The sequence below is a fragment of the Miscanthus floridulus genome, chromosome 9, assembly GCF_019320115.1.
Source record: "Miscanthus floridulus cultivar M001 chromosome 9, ASM1932011v1, whole genome shotgun sequence".
Classification (NCBI taxonomy): Eukaryota; Viridiplantae; Streptophyta; class Magnoliopsida; order Poales; family Poaceae; genus Miscanthus; species Miscanthus floridulus.
In genome coordinates, this window is record NC_089588.1 from 106,725,960 (window position 1) to 106,751,215 (window position 25,256).

General features: G+C 46.7%; 1 pseudogene; it reads right to left on the reverse strand.

Moving 5' to 3' along the window:
* Positions 1–25,256, reverse strand: part of LOC136482558 (cysteine-rich receptor-like protein kinase 15) — a 40,884-nt pseudogene that overhangs the window by 14,746 nt on the left and 882 nt on the right.

The window sequence follows — 25,256 nt, forward strand, 5'->3', positions numbered from 1 at the left end:
GCCCTGACTTGGCATTTGTTACCGGGTTTTACTTGGCAGATTCCAGAGGAACTCTGGAATAGAACATTAAAATTGATAAAGAAAATCTTGCGTTATTTGCAAGGAACGAAAGGCCTCATGATGACATATAGAAGATCTGATTCACTCCACATAGTGTGATATTCAGATTCTAATTATGCGAGAGTGAATGCATATCCAGACGTGGATTTTCTATTATCTCGCAAAAGGGAGCTATTTCATGGAAAAGCTCAAAGCAAACTGTCACTATATCGTCCACAATGTATAACGGTTTGTAGCATGTTATGAGGCAACGGGCAGGTGAACTAACTAACGAAGTTCATACCCGGTTTGAAGGTGGTTGACGACATCTATGGACCACTTAAAGTAATACTGCGATTATAATCTGGCAGTACAATATGCTCACAACATAAGTCAAGTGGTGCTGCCAAACACATTGACATAGAGTATTATGTTGTGAAAGATAAGTCCAGGATCAAGTCATAAGTCTTGAGCATATGAGAACAGAAAGGATGTTCACGGATCCGCTTACAAAAGGCTTACCACCCAACATGTTCAGAGGACGTGGTGTTCAGAGAACATGTAGCTAGCTTGGGTTTAAGGGAAAGCCTAAAATATTCCTGGATAAAAAAAGGCCCAAAGTAAGTATCTATTTCAGAACAGAGTAGTGAGTTGTAGCTGTTAAGTCTATCGGCAATGGACCGTGACGATGAGACATGCTCTATGAGCTAATCTGTAATGGAATGAACAAAAGCAAATGATATGAAAGTGAAAGATGGAATGAGATCAAGGGGGAGAATGTTAGTTGATCTCCACCAATAGGCCCAACGGCCTATTGGGCCCTATCTCTGCTCCCTGATCGGGGGAGCCCAACCCTAGTTCGGTTGGAGGGCTCCTGTCGCACAACACACATAAAAGGAAGGTGGGGGTGAGAGCTCGGACTACGAGGTTGACCGGAGCCGCCACACCCACCCAAAGAGAAACCCTAATACCGATCTAAAGAGATGCTGCCAGCGACGGGATGTGCCCCAACCACCGCCGTCTCCCTCTGCAGGACACCGCTGGCGTCACTGGACTTCATCTCGCCGGAGCTGAACGTCTTCTACACCGCGGCACCGGCTGCGGTGCATCTACTGAAAGGGCGAGGAGCCTATCCGGATATACGGGTTACACAGAAAGGTACATACACATCGTCGATCCTAACACCCCGGAGTCGAGCCGCGCCGTATCGAGACGCCCACCAGCGACGTCGCGCGTTATGCCTGCACCAAGCCCTGCCTGCGCCGCGCGAACCGCCGCCGTCAAGCCCGCCGGTGAGCACCCCAGCCACAAAGCCCTCACCTTTTGTGCATTACCTTGTCGCGTGCCTGTCCCGGTCCTCGACGCCGGCTTCGCCCGTTTGCTGTCACGCCCCTTCGGTTTTCCACTGTCGAGCACCCGCAGTCGCGGGCACGCCGCAGCCAGTTCTTGGGACAGTCGGCTGGGCACCTGCTGGGCACGCGCACACACAAACCGGTCCCCAGAAGGCCAAGGCGAGGCCTTTCCTTGCTGCCGCCGCCCGGGCCACACAATCCCGATCGAAAGCTGAAGCCTTAAGGGTGCACGGTGCACCACGAGCACACCGGCACAAGCATCGGCACAAGCACGCGCCGACGCGATCACGGACACCTGCACAAGCCCTCGTGCAAGCGGAGGTTCACGCTTCCCTTACTTTCTTTGCCACTGCTTCGCCGGCGGAGCCGTGACCCCGCCACGACCGTGACCTTGCACCGCACGGACGCCAGCCTTGTCCTACCGCCTTCATGACCAAATCACCACCTCGCACAAGCTCGAACCTCAGTCTCGTCGTCACGGCCGTCGTTTGCAGTCCCGAGCTGCTGACTGCAAAACGCCATGGTCGCCATGCCCTTGTAGCCGCATGAGCACAGTGCGTCGCAGCCTTCTTCCACACTCGACACGCTGTGAGCAGCCCTGATCGTCGGCCCTACCTCGCTGCCTTTGCGACCAGGGCCCCGCCGCGTACTGCTGCTGAACCCGTCGCCAGGCCTTGCCGACAGCCGAGTGGAGCATGGATGTGCGCACGGCCAAGCCTGACCGGCAGACTGCCGAACACCTGCAGGGTGCTCCGACTTGGGCCGAAACTGGCCAACCAGCCCAACTCGGCTCCCCTCTCCTTCCTTGCTGTCGGGCCAGCATCAGGCGATTGGACTCCCTCTTTCAGGCGGCCCAGCCGAGTCTAGCTGAGCCCACCGATGCAGGCCCATCCATTCCTTGCCCTTTTTCCTTTTCCTGTTTTCAGAACACCTTCCTAACTTCAAAAATTCACAGCAAATTCATCTCAGCTCCAAAAATTATGAAACCAGTTTCATAATTTTTATAAAATCCTAATCTACCTCCTAATGCTGTTCTTGAGTTTATTTGTGTTAGGTTTTATTGCAGTTTTATTGCTTCTTATTGGTGGCCGTTCTCGGCATTTTCTTGCGTAGCCTCGGTTCGAGCTCGGATGAATCCAAGGACGCTTCAGATGGAGAAGGAGACTCCCGCTGATCGGCTACATCGACTTCTGGAGACACATACCACTACTTCCTCTACACCACAGGTGTCATGGCAGCACCTTTACTTAGAGAATATTAGGCATTGCAAAGTAGAAATGCTAGCGCTTTATATTTATTCCTTTGCTAGAATATGTGATGCATGCCGTTGTCTGAGCCCTGTTTGCCATGATTGAAACCACTTCCCCCTGATTACCCAGCTCCGCGCTCTCACTATTATATCTGCATGTCTGCTTGCTTGCATTTACTCCATCATACTTACATATATGCCTTGATATGTGATGTGTGATGGTTTGGTGACATGTGGATGGTGGTTGAGGGTTTAACCGCAAGGCATCCCCATGAGGTATATGGTATGATACGCGACGGGAGCGGTGAATCCTGAGTGGGTGGTGGTGATGTGAGGAGTTCTATACATATTTCCTTGCCCTTGACCTGATTCTTGGAGATACCGGCTAGAGCGAGAGGTTGCTGTGGTGTATGGAGTGCACTAAGGGTAGTTCCTATGGCGGGAACACAGAGTCCTGGAGGGACGCCCATCCTCGAGGGATAGTGGGATAAGGAGTTTGTGGATAGATCACCTCTGAGGGGTGTGTCTTGTGCTCTGAGGCACACGGTTTGGTGGAAGGTGCTCGCTCTAGCTAAATTAAGGACTTGGTAGGTTGCAACCATAAATTACAGGTTCTTTTCGTGCACACCACATGCCTAAGTGGGTACGGCCCGTTGCCCAAGTAGTGCAGACGACCAACAGTCTCTGTGGGAGTTAGTAGGCATGCGGTCTGTGGCCCTATGCAATTAGTGTTAGGAAGGTGGAGGCTACTCCATGTTACCTCGACGACATGACCCTAGCTTATATAGTGGCATCTATATATCTTCGCTCCGACTGGTGGACACATCTGGTGGTGTGCAGATTTTCCTAACTTGCAGTGGTGCTGAGATTAGTTGGTGGTGAAGGGACCATGAAGCCTAAGAGGGGGGGGGTGAATTAGGCAACTTACAACCCTAACTCCAAATATGGCCTCTTTTTCTTACCTTAGCAAAAACATATGCAAAAGATAAACTATCTAGATGTGCAACTAAGGTTTTGCTAGTGTATTGCTATCTCTACCGCAAACTTAATAAAGTAATCAATGTAAATGCGGAAGCTAAAGAGCAAGGTAGAGATATGCAAACTCCCGTCGACGACTCCGGTATTTTTACCGAGGTATCGAGAAGCGCGTAAGCTTCCCCCTAGTCCTTGTTGGAGCCCCTCGCAAGGAATCCCTCACAAGGGCCAAGCTCCCGGTCGGGTAACACCGTGGATAGCCTCGGGCCTTCCCCACGTGCAAGTGGGTCTCCGATGTGCCTCTCGGCAAGCCTCTCCCGGATGCTCCCCGCCGTCTTCACTATCAAGCTTCCAGCCGAAACGCCGCGGGCCTTGTTCCCTCCAGTACACTGTGGCGGCCACACCACAAACGTGGTTGGTGTGATCTCGCAAGACTTCAAGCCCCTTTGATGTACAACACTTGTGCTCGCAAGCACGGGGCGGCAAGAGGTGTATAAACCTCACTAAACACTAGGCAAATACCTAGAGCAAGCGCACAAGCGGTGGTCTAATTAACCTAAGCACTTCGCAAAGCACTTATGCTAATCACCTAATAAAACACTAAGTACTATGCAAGTGGAGATCACTAAAATGGTGTATCAACACCCTTGGTATGTTTCCTTAGCTCCACACTACTCAAATGGCCGGTTGGGGGGTCTATTTATAAGCCCCACTGAGAAAATAGCCGTTGGGGACGAAATCCCGCTTTTCTGCTACTGACTGGACTCTGACCAGCGTCCTGTCAGTACAGACCGGACGCGTCCGGTCACAAAAATGGCTCTCTAGAACCTTACTAATGTTGACCGGACTCTGGCACTCAGCGTCCTGTGCAGCGTCCGGTGCAGCATCCTGTGCATCGGAGCGTCCGGTGCAGCGTCCGGTCGCTGCTGTTGACTCTGCTATTGCTTGATCGGAGCGTCCTGTACAACGTTGAAAGCATCTAGGCCCCTAGTTGGATTTCGGTGATTAATGTCAATACAAGATTACTATGACTAACGTGTGTTTTGCAGAGGCAATTAAGTTAGGTCATGGTAATGGAGATCGATTGGGCAATCGAGGTTGTCATGCCCCTACGATGGAAATCGTTTTGGTTTTCAAAGGATGGACGATAAGGTTAAGGATAACTAGTTCTAAGTGTCAATTGGAGTTGGAGAGACACTTAGAGTAGTTTAGGACTTTATTTTTCCTTTGGCCGTACTATGAAGGGGGGTATGAACGGGTAGCTTGACCTAGTTAAGTCTAGTGAGTTAGGTGTGGTGCACACTTGTTAAAACTAGCTCTAGGTAGCTCCTATGAATGCCTAAGATCTTTTGGAGCAAACTACATTCACATATGTTCGGAAGTTGGAAGTGAATGGAGGGTCAAACACTGACCGGACGCTGGCTCCAGTGCGACCGGACGCTGGCCGCAGGGTCCGGTCAGTTCATTTGACCAAGGGGATCAAGTCTGGTGTGACCGGACGCTGGGAGGTCATGTGATCGAACGCTGAGGGCCAGCGTCTGGTCGACTCCAGTAAGGGTCCAGACTTGGGAAAGAGTGACCAGACACGTCCGGTCAGTGTGACCGAACCCTGAGTATCCAGCGTCCGGTCGTTTACAGTAAGCATCCAAGAGCGACCAGATGCGTCCGGTCGGTACTGACCGGACCCTGACAGCGTCCGGTCATCACTTGAAAACTGTTCGTGGGTTGAACTGACCGGAGCGTCCGGTCATAGCGATCGGAGCGTCCGGTCGTCCCGCAGAAGCTCATAACGGTTCGTTTTTCAGGCTGGCTTATAAATAGAAGCTCCACTCGTGAGTGGAGTATCTTTTACTCATTCCAACAGCTGAGAAACACGTTTGTGAGTGCCAAGAAGAGCAAGGTCCTAGTGAGGTGTTTGTGATTTGAGAATCCAAGATAGTAGCCTCACTAGCAAATCAAGAGTAGCAAAGTGTGCATCCATCTTCTCATTAGGCTTCGCGTGGTCAAGTGAGAGTTCGTGCTTGTTACTCTTGGTGATCGCCATCACCTAGACGGCTTGGTGGTGATTGGGAGTTTGGTGTTCACCCGGCGGAGCTTGTGGGTGACCCAACTCAAGTTGTGAGCGGCTTTGGGTGATTCGCCACGACGGAGTATCGAAGAATCAACCCGTAGAGAGCACTTGATCCTTGCGCGGATCAAGGGGGAGCTACACCCTTGCGTGGGTGCTCCAACGAGGACTAGTGGGGAGTGGCGACTCTCCGATACCTCGGCAAAACATTGCCGCGTTCCTTTCTCTCTCTATTTACTTTGAGCACTTACTTTGAGCATTTACTTTGAGCAATTCAATACTTGTTTTTACATCCATAGAATTGCTTGCTAGAGTAAGTTTGGAACTTAGGTTGCGAGGTTGTTGTGCATTAGTTTGATATAAACACTTTTCTAGGCACAAGGGGTTAATTGGGCTATCCGTAGGATTTGATTATTGCAAGAGAATTTAGAATTAGCCCAATTCACCCCCCTCTTGGGCATCTTGATCCTTTCAATTGGTATCAGAGCCTCGTGCTCACGTTTTTAAGCTTAATCGCTTAGAGCAAGATGTCTCACGGGGATGGATCTCCTCCTATCTTTGAGGGAGATGATTTTCCATATTGGAAAATCTGCATGGAGGCTTACTTAGAAGCTCTAGATGTTGGAATTCTTAAAGCCGCCTCTCAAGGGTTCCCAGCACCTAGGAATGCCGCACAACTTCAAGGCGCTGAAGTGAATTATGAAAAATGGAATGCAAAGGCTCGCAACACCATCTTTAGAGGCCTTTGCAAAGATGTGTTTAATCGTGTAAGGAACCACAAAGACGCCCATGCACTATGGTCGGATGTTTGTGCACTCCATGAGGGAACCAAGAGTGAGCGTGAGGAACGCTATCATCTTGTGACTAAAAAGCTAAATTCTTTTGAGATGTTTCCCAAAGAAAGTGCTAATGAGATGTATTCTCGATTAAATGTTCTTGTAGAGGAAGTCAATGGGCTTGGACTCACTCAAATGTCACCATCCGACGTTGTGAGAAAAATCTTGAGTGTCCTCCCCATTGACAAATATGGGCACATTGTGACCGTGCTACATCAAGGTGATCTTTCCGCCACTACACCAACACAAATCTTGGGAAAGATCAATGCTCATGAGATGTACATGCACATCACACCACAAGATGGCTCATCCTCTACAAAGAAGAAAGAGAAGGACTTAGCATTCAAAGCTAGCCAAGACAAGGGCAAAGCAAGATTTGAGTATGAGAGCTCAAGTGATGAAGATGATGAAGAAAGCCTTGCCCTCATGGTGAAGAAGACCACCAAGATGCTAAAAAGGCTAAATAAGAGTGGCATCAAGTTTGATGGCAAGAAGAAGAAGTTCTTCACTAGCTCAAGAAGAAAGCCAATCTCCGAGATGGATTGCTACAATTGTGGCGAACTTGGTCATCTAGCTCATCAATGCACAAAGCCCAAGAAATACAAGTTCAAGAACAAGGGCAAGAAAGATGATTCAAATGATGAAGATGAAAAGAAGAAGAACAAGCCATACAAGAAGAGAGATGGCAAAAAGAGGGAGTTCTACAAGAAGAAGAAGAGTGGCAAGGCCTATATTGTCGGTGATTGGCTCACGGACATTGATTCATCAAGTGGATCATCCGATGATGATAGTGACGATGAAAAGGTGGCCGCCATTGCTATTGATCTTGCATCTTCACCGCCACCATCGCCATCATCCTCTACACACCTATGCCTTATGGCCAAAGGTGAATGCAAGGTAACTAAGAGTGATGATAGTAGTGATGATGAACATGCTAGTGATGATGATAGTGATAGCGATGATGATGACTCACCTACATATGATGATCTTGTCAAAATACTAAGAAAATATACTAAGATCATTAGAAAAAGTAGAGCTACAAATGAAAAACTTGATGCTAAAAATGATTCACTCTTAGCTAAGTGTGATACATTAGAAAAGGCTAATGATGAGCTCAAAGAAATAAATGATTCTATATCATCCAAACTCAAGGAGCTCAAATCTTCTAAGAAAGGGCTTAAAGATAAAAATGATAAACTTGAGTGGGTGCACAATGAGCTTATCACTAGTCACAATAAGCTAAAAGATGAATATACAACTCTAAAGATCAATTATGATACCCTTATTATTGCACAAGAATTCTTACCAAATGAGCCACATGATGCTACTAACCATGTTGTTAAGATTGATATAGCTACCTCATGTGATGATTTAATTGATGAAAGCATTGAGCATGGATCTAGTAGCAAGGGCAAGCAAGTGGTTGAGTGCAATGACTATGATGAGTATGTCAAGCTCAAGAGTAACAATGAGAAGCTCATGAAAGATCTTGAAGAGATGAAAAGTCACAACACCATTGTGCTAGAAACTCTTGATCATGACAAAGAGGTGATCCTTGAGAATGAGAAGTTAAAAGAAGAAATCAAGAAACTCAAGGAGGAGAAGAACAATGATATTCTCAAGGAAGAGAACAAGAAGCTCAAGATGGAGAAAGAGCATCTCAAGGTGGGATTGAGCAAGTTTGCTAGAGGCAAGCATCTCCAAAGTGAGCTACTCATGAATACCGTCATGAAGATGGATAGAAGTGGCATTGGATATATGGCAAGTGTAGAGAAGAAGAAGGCTCAAGCTCAACACCAACAATCAAAGGCAAAGCTAAAGCCAAAGAGATGTTTTGAGTGTGGACAAGAAGGCCACTTTGCTCATGAGTGTCAAACTCCACCACCACAACCCTTGCCCAAGCATGCTAGACCCTTTGCTTTCAATGCTCACTACATGCTTAGAAAAGATTCGAGTGGAAAGATGAAAGTCATGTTCTTAGGTCTCCCCAACAAGAGTAGGCCTAAGAAAATTTGGGTGGCTAAGTCACTTGTTGAGAAGGTGAAGGGCCCTCAACAAGCTTGGATCCCTAAAGCTTGAATCTCTTGTGTGTAGGTGAACTACAAGACCGGTGGAAGTCATTGGGTTATTGATAGTGGTTGCACTCAACATATGACCGGTGATCCTCGTATGTTCACCTCACTAGATGAAGAGGTAGATGGACAAGAGAAAATAACATTTGGAGATAATTCAAAGGGCAAGGTCAAAAGATTGGGCAAAGTGGCAATATCAAATGATCATTCTATCTCCAATGTGCTCTATGTTGCTTCATTGAGTTTCAACTTGCTATCCGTTGGACAATTGTGTGATCTTGGCTTCCAATGCTTGTTCACCGAGAAGGAGGTGGTTGTATCTAAGGTAGATGACAATCAAGTGATATTCAATGGATTTAGATACAACAATTTATATCTAGTTGACTTTACCTCCGAAGATGCAAACTTGAAGACTTGCCTATTCACCAAAACAACACTTGGGTGGCTATGGCATAGAAGGCTTGCTCATGTTGGGATGAGCTCACTCAAGAAGCTTATGAAGAATGATTTGGTGAGAGGATTGAAGGATGTGAAGTTTGAGAAGGACAAGCTTTGTAGTGCATGTCAAGCCGGCAAGCAAGTTGCAAACACTCATCCAACCAAAGCTTTCATGTCAACCACAAGAGTGCTAGAACTCCTACACATGGATTTATTTGGACCAACAACATACAAGAGTTTGGGAGGACATCTCTATTGTCTTGTGATTGTGGATGACTATTCAAGATATACATGGGTGTTCTTCCTTCATGACAAATCCGAAGTTGCATCTTGTTTCAAGAAGTTTGCCAAGAGAGCTCAAAATGAATTTGAAGTGAAGCTCAAGAAGATAAGAAGTGACAATGGCAAAGAGTTTGACAACACAAACATAGAAGCTTATTGTGATGAAGTTGGAATCAAACATGAAGTCTCCGCAACCTATACTCCTCAACAAAATAGTGTAGTTGAGAGGAAGAACCGGACTTTGATCACTCTTGCAAGGACAATGCTAGATGAGTACAACACCCTCGAAGCTCTATGGGCGGAAGCAATCAACACCGCATGTTATGCATCCAATCACCTATTTCTTCAAAAGTTCCTTGTCAAGACACCATATGAGTTGCTCAATGGGAAGAAGCCGGACGTCTCCTTCTTTAGGGTGTTTGGTTGCAAGTGCTACATCTACAAGAAGCGGCAACACCTAGGGAAGTTTCAAAGGCATTGTGATATAGGTTTTCTTGTTGGTTACTCATTGAAGTCCAAAGCATATAGAGTATTTAATCATGCCACCGGCTTGGTTGAAGAAACATATGATATGGAATTTGATGAATCTAACGGCTCCCAAGGAGCACATGAGAATCTTGATGATGTAGGTGATGAACCATTGAGGGAGGCTATGAAGAATATTCCGGTGGGAGACATCAAGCCAAAAGATGATGAAGATGATGTACAAGTTATTAACCAACCCTCTTCATCAAATGTACCACAAGATGGTGAAAAAGTTGGGAGAGTAGAAAATGAAGATACTCATATCTCCCATGAGCAAATGGTGGTACAAGCACAAGATGTTGATGCTCCACAACCTCCTCCTCAAGTGGTCAATAGAAGAAATACACCTCTCCTACAAGATCATCCACAAGATCTCATCATAGGGAGTCCAACAAAGGGGGTGATGACTCGATCTCAAAAACTTACCTCATTTATTGCTCATCACTCTTTTGTCTCTTGCTATGAGCCTACCAAGGTAGAAGAAGCTCTAAAAGATCCGGATTGGATCAATGCCATGCATGAAGAGTTGAACAACTTCACTCGCAATGAAGTTTGGAATCTTGAAGAGCGACCAAAAGGTGCAAGAGTGATTGGAACAAAGTGGGTGTTCCGCAACAAGCAAGATGATCAAGGTGTTGTTGTGAGGAACAAGGCAAGACTAGTGACAAAGGGGTTCTCTCAAGTTGAAGGTTTAGATTTTGGAGAAACCTTTGCACCGGTTGCAAGATTAGAAGCCATCCGTATCCTTCTTGCATATGCATCACATCATGAAATGAAACTATATCAAATGGATGTGAAAAGTGCATTCTTAAATGGCTTTATTAATGAACTAGTCTATGTTGATCAACCTCCAGGGTTTGAAGACCCTAGATATCCTAATCATGTTTATAGGTTGTCCAAGGCACTATATGGGCTTAAGCAAGCCCCAAGAGCTTGGTATGAGCGCCTTCGGGATTTCCTTATTGAGAAGGGCTTCACCATTAGGAAGGTCGACACCACACTATTCACCAAGAAGCTTGATGTGCATATCTTCATTTGTCAAGTATATGTTGATGATATCATCTTTGGATCATCAAATGAAGACTCATGCAAAGAATTTGGTGAATTGATGTCTAAGGAGTTCGAGATGTCAATGATTGGTGAGCTTACATTCTTTCTTGGTTTTCAAGTCAAGCAAATGAAAGAAGGCATCTTCATCTCTCAAGAGAAATACACAAAAGATCTTCTCAAGAGATTCAAGATGGATGAATGTAAGCCAATCAAGACCCCAATGCCTACCAATGGACATCTCGACCTAGATGAGGGAGGTAACTCGGTTGATCAAACTCTCTACTGTTCTATGATTGGTAGCTTGTTATATTTAACCGCATCTAGGCCCGACATCATGTTTAGTATGTGTATGTGTGCTAGGTTTCAAGCTAGTCCTAAGGAAACACATTTAATTGCCGTAAAAAGAATCCTTAGGTATCTTAAGCACACGCCAAGCATTGGCCTTTGGTATCCCAAAAGAGCTTTATTTGAATTAATTGGCTATTCTGATTCGGATTACGCTGGATGCAAAGTTGATAGAAAGAGCACATCCGGAGGGTGCCATTTGCTTGGTAGATCACTTGTGTCTTGGTCCTCTAAGAAACAAAATAGTGTGGCTTTGTCCACCGCCGAAGCGGAATACATTGTCGTAGGTGCTTGTTGTGCATAAATATTATACATGAAACAAACTTTACTAGACTATGGAGTAGTTCTAGAGAAAGTACCTCTTTTGTGCGACAATGAAAGTGCGGTAAAACTTGCAAATAATCCGGTTCAACACTCTCGCACCAAGCATATAGATATCCGCCAACACTTTCTAAGAGATCATGTAGCTAAAAATGATATATCACTAGAAGGTGTAAGATCCGAAGATCAATTAGCGGATATCTTCACTAAACCGCTAGATGAGGCTACATTTTGTAGATTGCGGAATGAGCTCAATGTACTTGATTTTAGTAACTTCACTAAAAATTGAGCTTGTGTTGTCCCTTGCATTCATTGTAATATACAACATGTTTAATTTGTGGCAATGCATATAGGGCTTGTCTAACATGGTTAAGATAACCGCCGAAAAGCATGTGAAGAAGCTTAACCTTGGATCAAACTTGACAAGCAACTAGATTTACTTACAAGTATTACATATGCATGAATGTTGTTTTTGTCGTTTTGTTCCATTTGCCCTTCTTGTTGCCTATTTTCTTAAAAAGAATTATAGCCTAAGGCAAAATATTTTGAAAAATATGAGGGTTTGAGAGAGGTCACTCACATCAGTCCCAATTGGTGTTTATTTGGGTCTTATTCAAGTTGGGACTTGATTGGGAACAGGCAGCGCGAAGGAAGAATGAAGGTTTGCTGGAAAAGGTGCACCGGACGCTGCACCGGACGCTGCTGTTCTGCGTCCGATCAGTTCACAGGAGTTGAACTGCTACTGAAGGAGTGACCGGACGCTGCGTCTGTGCGTCCGGTCAGGAAGGGTTCAACGTCCGGTCGATCGAAGGATGATCAAGTTGTACTGACCGGACCCTGCCTGCGTCCGGTCATGGACCACCGGACGTGTCCAGTCCCGATTCCAGAGGATTTGGACCTCTCTAGAATCGACTGGACGCTGGGTGGTAGCATCCGGTCGCTACCACCGGAGCGTCCGGTCAGTGGATCTCGCGCGTCTTAAGGACTCTTTTCGGTTTCCTTTTCTGTCGCGTTTGGGGGATTATTTTTCCAAGCCGTGTTCCTCTTCCCCTAACCAGCGCCGCCGTGCCCTAGCCCGAGCCGCCGCACTGTCTCGACCGCCGCCTCCTCGTGCCTCACCTCGCGCCCGCGCCTCCGTGCCCCTGCCTAGCCGCGCCGCCGTAGCCTCGCCGAGCCACCACCTCCTGCGCCTCCTTCGCTCGACAGCCGCCACGCGCCGCCGTCCCGCACGCCACCGCGCTCGGCCCCCTCGCCAGCCAAGCACCGCCGAGCTCCAGCCCTGCCTCACCTCTGCAGCACCGCATCGGCCACCTCACGCCTAAGCTCACCGCTCCACCATCGCCAAGGTGGCCGATCTTCACGCCGGAGTGACCTAGCCCTACCATCCTCTTGATTGGTATGGCAAGCTTTACTTTTCAATCTACAATGGTGACCTAGATCGATTTGCAGTCTCTGATTCTCCATTACATTCAGGACTTTTACCCTAACCCTAGCCCGGTTCTGAGGATCCCCCGTGTGACATCTTATCTATTCTCGGATCGCTGATCGTCAGGTAGAAAGCCACTCGATTCAAGTTCGCATCTACATTGCTTTCTCTATTAGGATTTCGCATCTATTAGATATATGGTATTTATTTGTATATCCATCTATTCTATCGTGCAGCGAGTCGGTTCCGTGTGTTTCATCTGGCAGTTGGCAGTGAACTCGGAGCCAGCTCGCGAGTAAGGATCGAGGCCAAGCCTCGAAAGCGGCAGTTTGACAGTTGATCTTCATCAGCGACAATTCACCATCTTGTCAGTTCAGATGGCTCGCACCAAGAATGTTGGTGGTGGCCCAGGTGATGATGATCGGAGGCCCCCGCCTCGCCAGCCAGCCGGATCTAAGGGCAAGTCAACCAAGCAGTTGACATCCAAGAAGCGCAAGTACCCCGATGCAGAGACAGCGAGAGCAGCAGCTGTTGCAGAGGCCGCAGAGCGTGCCGAGAGAGGTGGTACCCGCAGCGGAGTTGTCATTGCAGATCAGCCAGTTTCACCCGTAGTCAGAGCTGCGATTGAGGAGGTTGAGCGTCGTCACGGTAGTCCAGCTGGGACTGCCACGTTTGCAGGACGACGGGTCGCCATTGAGGAGGGTCCGTCAGCACAGCAGCAGCCCCCACCAGCAGAGCCTCAGCCAGCCTAGGAGACTCAAGAGAGTCAGGAGACCGAGCCGGCACCTCAGCTATGCCGCTCGAGTCATACCAGTGCTGCAGTTCCACCGAGGCCAATTACACAGCGTAGGGGTTCACGCCCTTTGCCCAGACCACAGGGTCCGTCTCCAGTGGTTCACCTCGACTTGAGGGCCGCTACAGCCAGGCAGGTTCAGCAGTTGCGGTTTGTTGAGTTTGAGGTCTGGTTTCCTCCAAGGAGGGATGAGAGAGCAGCTGAGGGGTTCTACACGCCACTGCAGGAGGATTTCTACAATGCATATCTTAACAGTGGGGCAGTGTTCAGATCTCAGAGGGTCTGTCAGATAGAGTCTATTGTGGCAGCAGCCGGAGAGAGCATTCGGCCATACTTGTCATATTTGCCAGGACTGTCAGATCTGATTGTACGGATAGGGATATATGTACCTTCTTGGGTCCGTCAGTTTTATGCCTCACTCTTCATCGATCCACATCACAGATTCATTCACTTTGCTTTCAGAGGCAAAGACTATAGAGTGACGAGTAGCAGGGCCAGAGAGATACTGAGGCTATAGGAGCAGCCTATAAAGATGCATGAGGTCTGTTATGGACAGCAGGGACCTCCTAGGCGTCCCCATGGAGGGTTGGTGCCCCCTACAGATTTAGTGCGCCATTGCTTCAAGGAGCCCTTTGGTGAGGGGTCGAGCAGGAACCCTAGTGACTTGACTCCTACAGCGAGAGTACTTGAGGCCATTATCAGGAGGACACTGCTTCCCAGGTTGGGATACAGGGAGGGCCTGACTCGCTTACAGCTCTGGTTTCTCAATGCCATTATGCAGAGGACAGTCTTTGACATCTGGGACCTCCTTCTTTCAGAGATGGAGGATACCATAGCTGAGGGATTCAAGGGTCGCAGGTAGCTTCCCTATGCTCACTGGATCACGTTCCTCACCCGTAGAATAGTGCTTGATAAGCCCCCTGGTATGATGGATGAGTATACAGGTGCCACCACAGAGTTCCCGGCTTACAACCTGTCACAAAGAATCAGACACGCCACTCCTCAAGCACCCAGTCAGCCTAGCTGTCGCCCCGACGTGCCAGAGTCTGCAGCTCAGCAGGATGAGATCATCAGAGGGATTGCAGCCACTGAGGAGGAGGAGCTAGAGGCACAGCAGGAGGTGAGTGAGTACAGTGATAGCTCTGACGACGACTACCAGCCTATACCTCAGATGCCTCCACGCAGACACAATGCAGAGGCAGGTAGCTCCAGTTCTGCTCCACCTGCTCCATAGACAGACCCCGCTCTCATTGCTATTCTTGAGCGGATGCAGCAGGATCAGACACGACAGGCACAGGAGACAGCTGCCAACTTCGCACAATTTCAGGCTCGTCAGGACGAGTTTTAGCGGCAGCAGCAGCTTCTTCAGCACCAGCAGTTACTTATGCAGCAGCAGCTCATGGGATTCATGCAGCATGTAGTGACAGCCATTGGGATCCCACTACCACAGACTTCGCCCCAGCTTGCACAGCCGCCTACCACTTCGACGACTCCAGCTGTACAGCCCATCGGGCTTCAGAGTCAGGGATAGCCTCCAGCTCAGTTTCCTTCACCTCCTGTACAGGTGTCCCAGTGGTTAGCCTCACCTGGTGTAGCCCCGTAGTTCACTCCTTATCACACGGGTTTCTCACTAGAGCAGACTTCCTCACTATTCGTGCCTGAGTCGTCAGTCTCCAGGAGTCTTGGAGCATCATTCAGCGAGTTGACCGGCATGCCTACTCCGCCTCACATGCATACTGCCGGTCCGTCTACAGCAGCTCCAGCTATCATGACTACTTAGAGGCTCCCCTCGTCTGTCGCCTCGTCAGATCCTACGACAGACATGCATGCAGCTTCACAGGCAGCACCAGCCCCAGCTCAGACCCAGACCGCTTCAGCGACACTTCCTGCTTCAGAGGGTCAGTCAGTTCAGAGCTCAAGGTCAGATGATGATGGCGTCCAGTTCCATCTTGCTCCACGTACTTCCGCGCCTGACTCGTCCGCTGCAGCCCCGCCGTCCGACCCTTAGGTTTTGGTGTTTGACGCCAAAGGGGGAGAGGGTTTGAGTATGTAGACTTAGGGGGAGCGAGTTATCTAGTATTAGCTTATTATATACATTTGGAGTTTTATTTGTGTGATACACTATTACTTATGCATTTGTGTGTTTACTTTCATGCATACTATTATATATATGTGATAGTGCTATCTACGTGATTGTGATATTTGACATGTGTGACTACTACTTTGCTTTATCTATATGTCATATCACTTGTGTAATGCTCTTTTGCTTTTGCTTCCGCGTTTATACTTCAAAGCAAATGAGCTTTGTTACTTGTACTCATGCTTAATTGATATCCTTTAAGTACATTGTGTTGGCTTGGGTCATATAAGCTTGAATAACTCTTTTGTTCTTATTGACAAAAGCTTATATGAACCAAGCCCGTCAAAAACCTCACTCCATAACATACTCGAGGTGGTATTGTCATCAATCACCAAAAAGGGGGAGATTGAAAGCATCTAGGCCCCTAGTTGGATTTCGGTGATTAATGTCAATACAAGATTACTATGACTAACATGTGTTTTGCAGAGGCAATTAAGTTAGGTCATGGTAATGGAGATCGATTGGGCAATCGAGGTTGTCATGCCCCTACGATGGAAATCGTTTCGGTTTTCAAAGGATGGACGACAAGGTTAAGGATAACTAGTTCTAAGTGTCAATTGGAGTTGGAGAGACACTTAGAGTAGTTTAGGACTTTGTTTTTCCTTTGGCCGTACTATGAAGGGGGGTATGAACGGGTAGCTTGACCTAGTTAAGTCTAGTGAGTTAGGTGTGGTGCACACTTGTTAAAACTAGCTCTAGGTAGCTCCTATGAATGCCTAAGATCTTTTGGAGCAAACTACATTCACATATGTTTGGAAGTTGGAAGTGAATGGAGGGTCAAACACTGACCGGACGCTGGCTCCGGTGCGACCGGACGCTGGCCGCAGGGTCCGGTCAGTTCATTTGACCAAGGGGATCAAGTCTGGTGTGACCGGACGCTGGGAGGTCATGTGACCGGACGCTGAGGGCTAGCGTCCGGTCGACTCCAGTAAGGGTCCAGACTTGGGAAAGAGTGACCGGACGCGTCCGGTCAGTGTGACCGGACCCTGAGTATCCAGCGTCCAGTCGTTTACAGTAAGCATCCAAGAGCGACCGGACGCGTCCGGTCGGTACTGACCGGACCCTGACAGCGTCCGGTCATCACTTGAAAACTGTTCGCGGGTTGAACTGATCGGAGCGTCCGGTCATAGCGATCGGAGCGTCCGGTCGTCCCGAAGAAGCTCATAACGGTTCGTTTTTCAGGCTGGCTTATAAATAGAAGCTCCACTCGTGAGTGGAGTATCTTTTGCTCATTCCAACAGCTGAGAAACACGTTTGTGAGTGCCAAGAAGAGCAAGGTCCTAGTGAGGTGTTTGTGATTTGAGAATCCAAGAGAGTAGCCTCACTAGCAAATCAAGAGTAGCAAAGTGTGCATCCATCTTCTCATTAGGCTTCGCGTGGTCAAGTGAGAGTTCGTGCTTGTTACTCTTGGTGATCGCCATCACCTAGACGGCTTGGTGGTGATTGGGAGTTTGGTGTTCACCCGACAGAGCTTGTGGGTGACCCAACTCAAGTTGTGAGCGGCTTTGGGTGATTCGCCGCGACGGAGTGTCGAAGAATCAACCCATAGAGAGCACTTGATCCTTGCGCGGATCAAGGGGGAGCTACACCCTTGCGCGGGTGCTCCAACGAGGACTAGTGGGGAGTGGCGACTCTCCAATACCTCGGCAAAACATCGCCGCGTTCCTTTCTCTCTCTATTTACTTTGAGCACTTACTTTGAGCATTTACTTTGAGCAATTCAATACTTGTTTTTACATCCATAGAATTGCTTGCTAGAGTAAGTTTGGAACTTAGGTTGCGAGGTTGTTGTGCATTAGTTTGATATAAACACTTTTCTAGGCACAAGGGGTTAATTGGGCTATCCGTAGGATTTGATTATTGCAAGAGAATTTAGAATTAGCCCAATTCACCCCCCCTCTTGGGTATCTTAATCCTTTCAAGCGTCCTGTGCAGCATCCGGTGCTGCATCCTGTGCCTTCTGTGAGCTCGTTTCTTCGTGATCTTGCGTCCGGCTTGGTTCCTATCTTCGTGCTTGGACTTTGCTTGATATCTTGTGTCTTTTCTTGTGCTCCTAAGGTCTTGCTTATGGTGTTGATCATCGGATCATCATGTCGCCTTTGTCCAAGTCACGTCTTGCACCCTATTGCACTATAAAACAAACACTTGCAAATTCATTAGTCCAATTTGGGTGTGTTGGTCATCAAACACCAAAATCCACAGTAAATGGGCCAAGGGTCCATTTTCCTTACAATCTCCCCTTTTTTTGTGATTGATGCCAACACGACCAAAGCAAGCAAATAATAAGAATTTGGAAGTAAAAAACTACCTACTTGCTCGGATGCAATACAAAGGGCAAGGTTATATGATACTAATTGATAGATACTAATTGAAACTTTACTTAAAAGCTTGTCTTGCCCTTGCAAATGTCCCCATGTGATATTATGGATTAAAGCCTAGCTTTCTAAAAAAAATCTCCCATTACTTAGACTAACCCATAATTTACTTCCCTCTCTTTCTCGGACCATTACTTCTTGTAACTAAATGCTTGTCTTTGGTCCTTCAAATTCTCCCCCTTTGGCATCAAACACCAAAAAGGAAGACATTAGTAGCACAAGGGAGGGTCAAATTTCGTGATCCTTTGTGTATAGAGTGAAATGGATCACAAAATTTGACTCTCACATTATATAGACTAAGCTCCCACTAAATATATGCATACATATGGTAGAAAGCAAAGCATATGCATAATTAGCAATTTATTGTACAAGAGAGTTTAATCTATATAATGCATGAAGAAAGCATATAAATATGAAATGAAATCAACTTGATGATGCCAATTGAAGAATGATGCTTAACTCCGAGGACTCCAATTTCCTTACAATGAGACTACTACACATGTGATAGGTTTGAAAAAATTGATACCATTTGAACAAGTGTTAGTCTTAAAGCATCCAAGTTGTAGATAAAGCTCCCCCTAAATTTGTGCACACAAGTGTTGAATACTTGTCAAATTTGTGCACATTGATTTAAGTATCAAAATACCACTTGAAAGATGATATTTGGGAGAGATTATCTATAATTTAGACTTTGGCACATATTCGATAATTAATTGTAAAACAAGCTATGTGCCGTGCTCCTAAACAATTTTAAACCATGTAGGTTTGCTCCAAGGGTTGATAATGAAACCGAGCAAGCCTACCATATGATTGTTTGGACACCAGAAAATCCGCCTACAGCGGCTTCTCGTGTGGGAAGTGTGCGGGCGTGCCAGTGTACAATAGTACACAAAAATAAAAGATAGGAACATAGTATCTTATTAATCATCACGAGTAACAAGTACAAATTCCTAAGAAAAGAATGCATGCCATGGCCTGCTGATGGCTATCTAACTTGGGCGATGTGGTCTCCATGGTTCCTGGGGCCTCGGAAGGCTCCCAGTTAATTACCCCTGTGAGTTGAATCACAGAGTACCTCCGATTCTGCTGCTGTGGTCGTCGTCTTCAATCTTCGCTTCACTTCTCCATGCAGAGTGTTGGTGTAGATGTGGGTGGCGTCGGCGTAAGGGCCTCGTCGGTCCATGAGCCAGTACAACATGGCTAGAACATTAGCCATGACCACCCATGTAGTCCGCCTTCATCAGTGTCGAATAGCACATGGTGTCATCTTGATCGCACTTGCATAGTTGGTGTAGATCGGATCGGATCGGACTTCCTCAGCCGCGTCGTTGTGGTACGCCGTGGAACTTGTTCACTTGGAGTTGTTGAAGTAGTGGATGGAGAGCTGCATCGCGGCGCTGCATTCTTGTGGAGGCTGGCGTGGCCTCCTGGCTTCAGCACATCTAGAGCATGTACATGTAGATGCATCCATGCATGGCCCTGTACACGCCCACATGCACGTAGCCTTGCCTTGCTTGCATCTTGGTGTTGCTTGTGTGTAGGTAAAGAACTTGCATCTTCAAGTTCATGTCGTGGTAGCGTTCGGCCTTCACTCGGGCGTGTTCGACGCCAGCGGACCAAAGCCGGCCGTCGGCGCTCCGTATTCCCATGACGCGAAGTCTAGCGTCGTCTCGATCATCAGACCGCCACGTCGCTCTCTTCTTGGCTCAAATCATGACATTGGACCGATGTGCTCATATCCATGCAAGATTGCAAAAGAAACAGTAACTAATAGATAGATTGACTAGATTAGTTTCTTACCCATGGAGAAGAACATGTATGCCATCTCTTTCTACTGGTGGCTTTCGCCTTCTCGGCTTCAGGAACTCACAAAGGAAGAAGACGTCTGGCCGCTGGCTAGCTGCTGGTCTAGGGCTGAACGTCGGAGTGGTGGATGGCGATGTGCTTCTAGCTCTTGTTGCCAAGAACAGCCTGACGGCGTGGAGGTGAGGTCTGATTAACCCTTTCATAGAGTCCTGGGGGCTCTTTATATAGGCAACAGCTAGGGTAATGCCGAGCCTGTTGGGCTGCACGCACGTGCCGCCTTTGTTGGTTGCCATCGAGCGAGATATTTGGAGATTTACTTGTCTTCCATTCGATATTATCTTCGGCTCGTGTATATCCTGGCGAGAACCTGGACACTTCTATTTTGTATACCAAACAAACATCTCCTTTCTTGGCTGAACAGTGGGCCAGCACTTGATATGGATTAGCTTCTCACATGCAGTCACTGAGGCATGGGCCCAGCTGACTATAGAGCCTACTATACGTACGTATATTTGATCCAGAGAGGCTTGCGGCTGATAAACGTGCATGTATGCTAGCTGGCGATCAGTACACGGATCTGCCGGCTGTATATCCCCCGAACGTTCTAGAATATTCTGGACCCCGCACCGAGTAGCGCCGTGTCACATCGGCCCGGCTGGTGTACAATTATGCAGAAAATACATGGTATAGACCGGCATACCGATTCTGGACGTATATATACAAGCGCACATACGTATCATGACTGCACCTGTTTAGCTCTCTCCCATTGCTTGTCGCGAGCATACCTACACTGCATGCATGGACCTGTAGCACGCAGAAGCTCACACGGTGGTTATTAGCTTCCTTGCCTGAATGCACGTGACACAAGCATATATATGTATATGTATGTATTTTCCCTTTTTTATATGCTCGGTGGTACACACAAATAAAAGTGTACATATGGATTTTACTTTGGCAAAAATCCATCGAACAATGATATACCTATTGAATGCATGACAAAATATTTAAGCATGTAAATGCAAACATTAGGCATGAAAGATAACTAGATGCTTTAAGAGTATATCTATTGAGAAACAAAACCAATTCAAATGAATACTAATTGAAAGTAATGACATCTAGTTACCTAACATGGAAAGGGGAATTTAGGTCCATAGTATTCACTAACCTACTTGGCAATGACTTTATCCATCATGATGCACCCCATGAAATGCACCCAAACTTTGCCAAGTCTCCAAATTCCCCAATTTTCGATGGACTTCTTACTTCCCTTTCGGAATCCAAACCTTCTTGGTGCTCTTCATGTTGGAAATGATTTCCTTTGGCACCCAAAAGCATTTGACCCCATTATTGGCTTGCTTGTTCACCTTGATGGCCACCACCTTATCATTTTTCTTCTTCTTTAAGAGATAAGGTGTGGAGGCCTTCTTGTCCACCTTGTTGGTGTAGGTGTTGGAGAGCTTGCTTGTTTGCTTTTTCTCCTTCTTCTTTGCTCCTCCCCCATTCTTCACCTTGCACTCATAGGACTTGTGACCTTCCTTGTGGCACACGTAACAAACCATGGTTTGTCCTTCATCAAGCTTCTTCACTCCCTTGACGGTGTTATCTTGATGAAGTTGGGTTTGCTTCGCCTTGCCTTTTACTTGAGTCAAGTCCTTGGTGAGGCGAGCTACTTCTTGCTTGAGTTGCTCATTCTCCTTTGCAACCTCTTGTGTGCATGTATCTTCAATAACTTTCTCAACACAAACTTGGTTGCACAAAGGTGAGTCTAAACATAAATCATTACAAGAAGTAGAGGCATCCTTTTTAGACATGTTAAAGATAGAACTTTTCTTTTTAGATGCCTTGGTGGGGTTTGTGCTAACGGCTTCAAGATTAGCAACTTTATTAGTTAGCTCATCACAATGTTTGCACATGGTTTCCATTTTAGCAAGCAAACTATTATATGCTTCTTGTGAGCTAGCTAACTTTTCTTTTAATTTTTCATTTTTCTTTAAAAGTTGCTCATCATTGATTGTGCATGCATTTGTTGTTGCACTAGCCTCAAGTTTCTCAATTTTAGTAGATAGTTCAACATTGAGATTTGCAAAGTTTTCATATTGTTCAAGCAAAATTTTGTATGCTTCTTGTGAACTACCTAGCTCTTCTTTTAAATTTTTGAGCTTCTTTTGTTGACTAGTGCAAACTTTAGCATATTTAAGATTTTGTTGCACAATTGTATTATAAGAAGGCAAATCATCATCACTATCGCTCTCACTAGAGGATGAGCTTTCATTACCTCGTGCCATAAGGCATACATGAGAAGAGCTTGATGATGAGTGCTTGCGCCCTTGCCTCTTGTGATGATCTTCTTCACTTGAAGAATCATCCCATGACCTTATTGATATGAGGGCTTTGTTCTTGCACGCCTTCTTCTTTGCCTTGGGTGTGGGCTTGTTTGGACAAACTTCCACAAAGTGCCCCAACTCGCCGCATCCATAGCATCCCCTCTTTCTTTGCTCGTTTCTTTGATTAGTGAAAATGAGGTCTTGAATTTGGATGGGCACACCCTTGACATTGAGCCTTACGATCATCTTCTCCACCTTTTTGATAAGTTTGATTGATTCTTCATCAAGGTTGGAGGTGGAGGAGGAAGATTGATCATCATCACTTGATTCTTGTTCATCATCATCATCATCCTCATCTTCTTCTTCACTTGAGGAGCTTGAGCTTGAGCTTGACTCAACTTTCGTGCCCTTCATCTTTTTCTTCTCGCTACAAGCGAGAGCTTTGCCTTTGCTTGATGAAGATGCTTCTCCTTGACCCATCTTACGTGACATTTCAAATGCCACTAGCTTACCAATGACAATGCCTGGGGTCATGGTGCTCAAGTTCTCCATGTTGTGAAGAATGGTGATGATGCTTGCATATTTCTTTTGTGGTAGAACGGAGATGATCTTCCTCATGATGTCCGCATCATCTAGCTTTAATAATCCTATTAAATGGAGCTCATTGATAATTAGATTCAATCGAGAATACATATCACGAACAAGCTCATCATCATTCATAGCAAAGGAATCATAGTTTTGCTTAGCTAGATAATGTTTTTGCTCACGGACAATACTTGTGCTGTCATGGAGCTCTCGGAGTTTTAACCAAATTTCATGTGCCGTATTTAAGGTGAACACTTGGTTAAACACATCCATGCTAAATGATTCAAACAAGCAATTCTTAGCTCTAGCATTAAAATGCATTTCTTTTTCGTCACTCTTTGTGGGCTTTTCGGGATTCTTAATGGGTTTCATCCCGTCACGAGTGACTCTCCATACACCTAAATCAACCGCCTCAAGGTGACAAGCCATTCTAGCCTTATAGTAGAGGAAGTTAGTGCCATCAAATTGAGGAGGCCTAGCGGTATCCATCCCAACCACTCTACAATAGCGTCGGCTCAATGGTGGTTAAGCCAAAGGTCCAAATATAAGCCAACCGGCTCTGATACCAATTGAAGGGACCATGACGCCTAAGAGGGGGGTGAATTAGGCAACTTACAACCCTAACTCCAAATATGGCCTCTTTTTCTTACCTTAGCAAAAACCTATGCAAAAGATAAACTATCTAGATGTGCAACTAAGATTTTGCTAGTGTATTGCTATCTCTACCGCAAACTTAATAAAGTAATCAATGTAAATGCGGAAGCTAAAGAGCAAGGTAGAGATATGCAAACTCCCGTCGATGACTCCGGTATTTTTACCGAGGTATTGAGAAGCGCGCAAGCTTCCCCCTAGTCCTCGTTAGAGCCCCTCGCAAGGAATCTCTCACAAGGGCAAAGCTCCTGGTCGGGTAACTCCATGGATAACCTTGGGCCTTCTCCACGCGCAAGTGGGTCTCCGATGTGCCTCTCGGCAAGCCTCTCCCGGATGCTCCCCGCCGTCTTCGCTATCAAGCTTCCGGCCGAAACGCCATGGGCCTTGTTCCCTCCAGTATACGGTGGCGGCCACACCACAAACGCGGTTGGTGTGATCTCGCAAGACTTCAAGCCCCTCCGATGTACAACACTTGTGCTCGCAAGCACGGGGTGGCAAGAGGTGTATAAACCTTACTAAACACTAGGCAAACACCTAGAGCAAGCGCATAAGCGGTGGTCTAATCAACCTAAGCACTTCACAAAGCACTTATGCTAATCACCTAATAAAACACTAAGCACTATGCAAGTGGAGATCACTAAAATAGTGTATCAACACCCTTGGTATGTTTTCTCAGCTCCACACTACTCAAATGGCCGGTTGGGGGGTCTATTTATAAGCCCCACTGAGAAAATAGCCGTTGGGGACGAAATCCCGCTTTTCTGCTACTGACCAGACTCTAACCAGCGTCCTGTTAGTACTGATCGGACGCGTCCGGTCACGAAAATGGCTCTCTGGAACCTTACTGATGTTGACCGGACTCTGGCACTCAGCGTCCTGTGCAGCGTCCGGTGCAGCGTCCTGTGCATCGGAGCGTCCGGTGCAGCGTCCGGTCGCTACTGTTGACTCTGTTGTTGCTTGATCGGAGCATCCTGTGCAGCGTCCTGTGTAGCGTCCGGTGCAGCATCCTGTGGCTTCTGTGAGCTCGTTTCTTCGCGATCTTGCGTCCGGCTTGGTTCCTATCTTTGTGCTTGGACTTTGCTTGATATCTTGTGTCTTTTCTTGTGCTCCTAAGGTTTTGCTTATAGTATTGATCATCGGATCATCACGTCGTCTTTGTCCAAGTCACGTCTTGCACCCTATTGCACTATAAAACAAACATTTGTAAATTCATTAGTCCAATTTGGTTGTGTTGGTCATCAAACACCAAAATCCAAAGTAAATGGACCAAGGGTCCATTTTCCTTACAGTTGGTTTGCAGTCTACTCTCAAGGATGCCTGTGGATTGAAGACTCGTCAAGCTTCGCTGCTACGATTAGATTATCGGTGTTTTGTTTGATTTAGCTCAGAGGGCATCTATCTAGTTTATTGTAATAGGCTTAATTTTGTACTCTGATGTGTTGTATGACTTTGTAATCATCTGGGAAGGGACGCCCGTGATAGCTGAGGTATCCTGGACTTTCACAGAGGGGTAAGAGAATCGGAATTTCAAGTTTTGAAATTCCGGTTCGCTTCATATTTAGTCAGTATATGTAAGTACTATGGGAAGAAAGGAAAGTACTGCAT